At 31.7% G+C, this 7,856-nt stretch overlaps 1 long non-coding RNA gene across 1 annotated transcript in view; it reads left to right on the top strand.

The window, feature by feature from the left end:
* LOC139495032 (uncharacterized) overlaps positions 1-7,273 on the top strand; it is a 44,392-nt gene extending 37,119 nt beyond the window's left edge. Inside the window, exons 2-4 of the long non-coding RNA XR_011657238.1 lie at positions 2,640-2,805; positions 5,447-5,470; positions 7,191-7,273. This is a non-coding gene — a long non-coding RNA (uncharacterized lncRNA). The remainder of the gene's footprint in view (positions 1-2,639; positions 2,806-5,446; positions 5,471-7,190) is intronic.
* The last annotated feature ends 583 nt before the right edge of the window (positions 7,274-7,856 follow it).

Here is a 7,856-nt window from a genome sequence, read left to right on the forward strand (position 1 = left end):
TGAGTAGTTGGATAACTATATTTGGTATGTGCGTACCTTGCAGGGCCCTAGTGCCCGTCAGACAGTTTTCTATTCATGGATCAGTGAACATGCAAGGTTAAATTTGTATGGGTCGAGTCCATATGCATGTTTTTAACTTTTCTGTAACCTATGTACTTCATGGTTTTATGAGAATAAACTATCTATCATATCTCAAATACTGTATTTAATAGGTCTACTATATTTATGCCCTTGTTGGTCTGTGCATCCGTCTGTCCCTACATATGTCCGTGCGTCCCAAAGTTGGTATCCGTTCTCTAACTTTAGTTTGCCTCAACCAAATGTTATGAAACTTATACACAATTCTTATTTCCACAAAGGACAGATCAAGTTTGAATTTTGGTGCTTCACTTAAACTATTCTAGAGTTATGCCCCTTTACAAATGGTAAAGGTGCTGAATTTTTCGTTTCCGTTCTCTGACTTAAGTTAGCCTCAACCAAATTTTGATAGTGACCTTTACTGTTCTTCAGTTATGTCCCTTTATAACTTTATATGATATGCAAGCGGGGGCAACTTCTGTGTCCCATCATGCCCATGGAAACATTCCCAATTTATTTTTATATGGAATCATTATAAGATGTACATGTCCAACTGGCAGCTGTCACCCGACGTTGACCTCATTTTCATGGTTCAGTCAGTCAAGGATATAACTCTATAGAGTTATTACAGAAAAATAACATATATTTGTTATTGTGGACTAAAAAATCAAAGAACTGTGATAACATATATGTATGCTACATGTACATGTTTCAAAGGAACAATATACATATATACATCATTAGTTTAATTTAAATGTATACAAGTTCTATTGATAATTTGATATTACTATTGTCTTTATGTATACTCAACTATAGAAAGATATAACAGTTCATAGTTTTCCAATCATGCATAGTACACCTATGTTATTACAGAAAAAGTACATGTATGTCTGTAATAACTAAAGGGTGTTATTACAGCTTCTCTTTTAACTCCAAAGCATTTGTTTAGACATATACATGTAATGCCAAATTATATCCGGGTGAAATTTGACCCGGAGGAAAAAAATGTCACAGTAGTTGTTGTTATTTTTTTATCCAGAGGAAAATATTTCCCTGGGATATTTTTTCCTTTGCCATGAAATTCTATCTGGGTAGTTAACTTATTGAATAGTTATTAGAAAAAACTTATCCTTTAAAAGTACTATGAAATAATAAGTGTATTTGAATGAAAACGAAATAGTTAAAAAAAATGTATTATAATGGGAAATAATTTCACAAATTATCATTGAAAAAAATTCCTGAAGTATTCAAGTCAATATCATCCTTTTAAAAAGAAAATTATCATGAAACATAGGGAAGAAAACCAGAAGTAATTTCAAAGATCATAATTGTGAAAATAATATCATGATTAAATAAGGTTAGTGAAATACATGTAAAAGTGAGTTGTTTTCAGATCTCAGTACAAATATAAATTTAAAAGTAAGGTAGAAATATAGTTGCATTACTACTGTTAACAGTAATAGAAGAATTTGATTATGATGATATTTTCAACTATATAAATATTTTTTTCTGGGGACAGAGATGTAGTTGTTGATTATATGGAAATCAGATAAATCATAACATAACAATATATTGGAACAAAAGCATGTTTAACAACTGGATAGTATTTACCTTTGAAATGTTATCTGTCTTATTAAATCAAGTTGTTAGTCATCTTATTATATAAATGAATATATAAAAAATAAGATTCAAGGAAAAAAATTTCACTATGAAATAGATTCAGAAATATATTAAATTAATCTCTTTAAAATATAAATTGCTCATAATTACCTCCCTTTGATAAATTATGAAAATTTGTTCTACCTTTGTGAAACATTTTATAGTTATAGTCAGGTATATATTGATTGTGAGTAACTTACATAGTAGTTAATGGGACTCTATTTCACACGGTTCTGTGAAATGCCATGCCTGAAAAAAAATTACCGGGACAAAGTATCATCAGTATAAAATATCACAGAGGAAAAAATAAACCGTTACACACATGCTTAATTACAATGTATTTTAATTTATTGTAAGAAATAATGATCAGAGCATGTAATGAGATTCTGAGCAAGCTTCCCAGTAATTCCCAAGTGTCTCATACATTTCATATAGTAAGTTACACAATGTACATGCTTTAATAACTATAAGCCTTGTGATATAACAGCTAAGTTTATCCCTTAAAAGCCTTGTCTCATTGATTTACATGTTAATCATGTTAATGAAAAATGTATTAATTTAATTCAAAAATTAGTTATCATGGCTATGCATTTAGTTTCTGCGCAAAGTTTCAAGAGTTCCCTAGAGCCCGCTAAAAATTAAAATAGTTATGATTTATTTTACAAATAACAAACATATTTGCCTTTACTTTGCTGAACTTGTAATCATTATTGTTTAGCCTTTAGGGGCCAGATCAAGTGTGCCTCTGGGTGCGGAATTTTCTCGCTGTGTTGATGACCCATTGTTGGCCTTTGGCTGTCTCTGCTCTCTGGTTTTGGTTGTCTCTTTGACACATTCCTTGTTTCCATTCTCTATTCTGTTTAATCTGTTTACATGTTTTAAATTTTAAAACTTTTTTTCAGATTCTGATTGACTGGTGGCAGAAGGGGTATGAATTTAAAGTGGCATTAAGGCCTTGCAGACAGACTTAACAATAACATGCTGAAGTTGCAATAACAGTTTGACGAAGACCCACATGTAATCCCATATTGACGGTTGTAGAAATCGTACCAACAGATTTCACTTTGGGTATTTAATTGTATTGTAATAAGTAAGGGACTTTACTTTAACACGTTTCTTTAAAATCACATAATCTTCAGTTTGCATGCTCAGATTGAAAAAGTATTGCTTACAAGCTTCACTGTTCGACTTTCTTTCTTGCCTTGTAAAAGTAGTTAAACAGGTTTTTTTCCATTGTTATGCATTGTACCTGTGCAATAATTTCACAACGTGAAAACGTGAAATTTCGTAGGAAGTGATTACTGTCAAGTATGAAAATTTTGTAATCTCTTTAAAACATATATAATGTCATTCCAAAAACATTTCTGCCTCGAAAAACACAAAAACTGGCACAGAAACACTTCTATATGTACTGGAGTCTGGATGTGTAAACTTTTTATCAGGATCTGAACATCATAATATTGAGTATGCTAAAAATAAGTGTTATTAAACATGCTTGGACGGTAAATAGCTTAACATATTTTGTATAGTTTCATCACTCGATGCATAAAATTGAGAATGGAAATTGGGAACGTGTCAAAGAAACAACAACCCGACTATAAAACAGACAACAGCAGAGTCCGTCATAGGTATTTTTATCGTTCGGCTGCTGTCCTGTGCAATATCTCTGATTATATAAATCCTCTGGATCATAGTGGGTGCAATATTACCTATTAACATGATTAAGTTAGAAATACGACGATGATGTATGAGTGCCAATTGAGATATCTTTCCATTCAATGCACAATCTAGTAAAGTAATCAATCGTAGGTTCGTTGCTGAAAACTGAAAAGTAAGGTATAAAGTGACCAAAAATTATTTGTGTAAAATAACATAAAAAAAACGGCCTTATTTTATATAGAAAAATAGAAATTTTTATATCCAATGCATAAAAGAAATATAGTAGGTTTAGGTGTAAAGGTGCAATTTTCACAAAACATATCAAATTTCCAACGTTGTCGAACATAAACATGGATAACATCATTAATGATTTTATTAAGATTGACAAATGTCCGAGTCGGAGTCCGTTAAAAATTAAAAAAAAATCTTATATCTCCATTTGAAAAAAAATCTTAGCAAAGACGAAAACCATATGAAACAACAGTTGTTTTCCACTACCGTCAGAGCAAAGGGAACAGTTTGAAAGTTCCAAATACTGAAATATGTCAAAAATCAATACTTTTTAGTAAACACTGTGATGTATGTAAATACTTTATAATGGAAACCGGAACTTCTGAGGGAGGTTTATATACAAAAATAAGGAGATGGGGTATGATTGCCAAATGGGACAACTATCCACTTAAGCACAAATAAAGTGGATGTAAGTAATGATAGGCAACTGTAACGCTTTCAACAATGAGAAAACCCCATACCGTATTATAAGTCGGCTATTAATGGCCACGATTGATGATTATACGCTATTGTCTCTTAAAGACAAATATATAAACACATTATGTCCTCGATGTAAATTACTTTTTAAACATAAAAGTAGGTGCAATATATATTTTTAAACTCAAAAAGTTTAGTGACCCCATCAGCGTGATCAGATCCTTGACAAACTCTTAGTCTTCGTCTTTTGTATGAACTCAAAATTCATGGATCACACATTTCTCTTTAACTATGTATACGAAAGTTTCTGCACACATGAATATAAGCATCGGCTGTCATGGCTGTAATCGACGGCTAACTTTACACTTGTATGTTTGTCTGATGTGTAATTGTGTTTTTCACTGTTGTTTCGTTGCTGTCTGGTGGACAAATACATGAATTCTGCATGTCATCATCAAACACGTGAATAGCTATATATCTGGTAAATCAAACACTTTTTCTTCGCATAGAAAGAACTCTTCATTAATCTGAGCATGTAACGAATACTTTATATCAAGAACTATAAATGTGGATACAAAAAATGAAAAACTAAGCGAAATTGTTAATCCCACATTGCACGACAAAATGTGTTGTATTTAAGTAAGTAGCACGTGTTCTTGGTTGATTGGAAACACGTACATTGTAGTAGTCCATAATGCATTGTTGCTCATTTAGTGGATTGGTAAAAAAACCAGGTAACAATAAATTGCGTCACACGTAAATAAACAATTACATGTGCGAGAACATAAGTATGCTAATTCATGCATTTCCATATAAGGTAGTGTTCCTGACCTGAGTAATGATAACATCAAAATTTCTTTTTGACTTTTTTTTAAAGTAGATGTCACAGTTGTTATGTGGTAATTCATTTTTGCTGTGTGTGTTAATGTTTATTTTTTTACATGATCCTGTTTGTGTTTCAGATTTGCAAATATCATTTTCATTATTAATTAAAAATGTACTTTCAATAAATTTTAGGGAGGAAGCTTGATGGTTCGTGGCATTCCCTCTTAATTAGAAAATAATCTATTATAAATATTCAATCAGAATCCAAATTCAGAGCTGTTTTAAGCTTAAATGTTGTGTCCATACTTGTTCAACTATTCAGGGTTTGACCTACATTGTATGCAGGAAAATCCAGTTTGCTGTCACTTGACAGCCTCTTGTTCTTATTGTTGAAGGCCGTACCATTGCCTAAAATTGCTTACATCCACTTCATTTGAACTTAAGTGGATAGTTGTCTCATTGGTAATCATATCTCCTTATTTTAATAAATATACAATGATTTCATTTTCTTTTACAGGATATAATGGCAAGTTGGGATGAGGTAAGTTTTTCTTCTTAAAAGTCATTGTCATGTGACCTATGTCATGTGTCCCATGTTGTCTATAAACTGTACATAAAGATACAGGTGTGTAGTATTCTCAGAGTCAGTCAGTGTCATGTGACCTATAAAATGTATGTCATGTGATCTATGTTGTCTACAAACTGTACATAAAGATACAGGTGTGCAGTATTCTCAGAGTCAGTCAGTGTCATGTGACCTATGTCATGTGACTTATGTTGTCTATAAAATGTACATAAAGATACAATACAGGCGTGCAGTATTCTCAGAGTCAGTCAGTGTCATGTGACCTATGTCATGTGACTTATGTTGTCTATAAAATATACGTTAAGATACAGGTGTGTAATATTCTCAGAGTCAGTCAGTGTCATGTGACTAATGTCATGTGACCTATGTTATATATAAAGATACAGGCGTGCAGTTTTCTCAGGGGGAGAACAGGAGAAATCAAAATGACTACAGTGAACAGAATTTCAATATACAAAATTCCAGGAGACAAAAAAAAAGAAACGTAAGATATTGTAGGACATTCACAACTCTTTAAGTCGAAGAAAATCTGACAACGACATGGAACAAAATGAAAAACAATCAAAATTCAACGGTCTACATTAGTCATTTCAGTGCCATTTATCAGTCAGAGCTCAGACATAAACAAGTCAATTTTTGTTTTTGACTAAAAAATAAGTTGAAACATGTATTTATTACAAAAATGTAGTTCAATTTTAGACTTATCTAAGTCAGAAAACGACAGACTTGTTTAGGTCTATTTATGTTGGTGAAAAAACTTAATGTTACTTTGTGACCAAATTACACCACCCATGACAGCAAAAACCAGTATGAGAGTTCACAACGACTTGAGTTATCTATATTTAATTATCTAATTGACCATCCTTACTAAAAACAGATGTTTTACCTCATTAAGTGTGATTCCAGGTGGTTGCATTGTAAGGTTAATTAACATTATCTCTGATTTTTTAGACTCGCATTCATATTTTTCTTAAGAAGACAAAGCATTGTCTTTCAATGTTGTCTTTATTTGATTTAAATGCATGACCTTTTTATAAAAATGCGTGGGTCTTGAAGTTAACCAATTTTGATAACTTATCGACTTGTAGGAGTCAATATTTGGAACTTTTTGATTCTGGTCAATTATTTCTTGCTTAACAATATTTGACTTATTCAAGTCATATTTTGTCTTACATTAAAGGGAGACAAATCCTAAAACTTACAAATTTAGACCTCTATGAGTCAAAAGCAGATTCAGACTTATTTATGTCTGAGCTCTGACTGTTTATAGCTGACTATGCCATATGGGCTTTGATCATTGTTGAAGGCTGTTCAGTGACCTATAGTTGTTATTTTCTGTGTCATTTTGTCTATTTTGTAGAATTGTCTCATTGGCAATCATACCACGTCTTCTTTTTATATTCAAAACATTACATAGAAAACTAAAGACCGAGCAACACAAATCTCAACAAAAACTTAGGCTGATCTCAAAACTGATGCATAATACAATTGTCTACAGACTTTTCTAAAAAAAAACTCTGAAATTATAGACAACAATTTCACTCCTTCTTGGTAATCACTGTATTTGGTATAAACTGTTGAAACTGTAAAATTGTAGTTGTTAAATTCAATTATTACATTTATAATACATTTGTATGTTCTAGAGGAAAATGTAAAAGCTTTGTTTTGCTTATAGAAACTTCTTACAGCTGCAAAGGAGGGGAATATAAAAGAGGTAGAAATATGTGTAAAGAACAGAGCTAACTTGGAATGTAGAGATTCTGTAAGTAAAGTAAAATGTTTGACACATTTACAGATATTTATTATATATAAAGTACACATAATGTGGATCAGTTAAACACTGCCCTTGTTAGTGTTAGTGATTCAGTGTACAATCTATTTATTTCAAATACTCTTGTCTTCAAAATATTAAGAAACATAGTATTATGATATATTGTGATTAACTTTATTACACTGATGAATATCACTCCAGTTTGTATGTCAAAGAGTTGATGTTTGATACTTCTTAACTGTATACAATTGAAATATTGATTTACTTTATTACACGTAACATAGATCTACACAAAAAACATTACTTTGGTTCCAAAAAAATCTTGCATGACCATGACTTGAGACATGAAACCTGACCATACAACTTTCATTGACCACTCCTGTTCTAAACATGACATGTTACCCCTGATTGTACAACATTCATTAACCACTTCCGTACTGAACATTACATGTGACAACTTATCATAAAACCTGCATTTACCACGCTTGAACTGAACATGACATGTGACCCCTGATCAAACCACATACATTTACCTCTCCTGTACCGAATATGACATGTGACACCTGATCA

This window comes from Mytilus edulis, chromosome 11 (genome assembly GCF_963676685.1).
Source record: "Mytilus edulis chromosome 11, xbMytEdul2.2, whole genome shotgun sequence".
In the NCBI taxonomy this organism is placed as follows: Eukaryota; Metazoa; Mollusca; class Bivalvia; order Mytilida; family Mytilidae; genus Mytilus; species Mytilus edulis.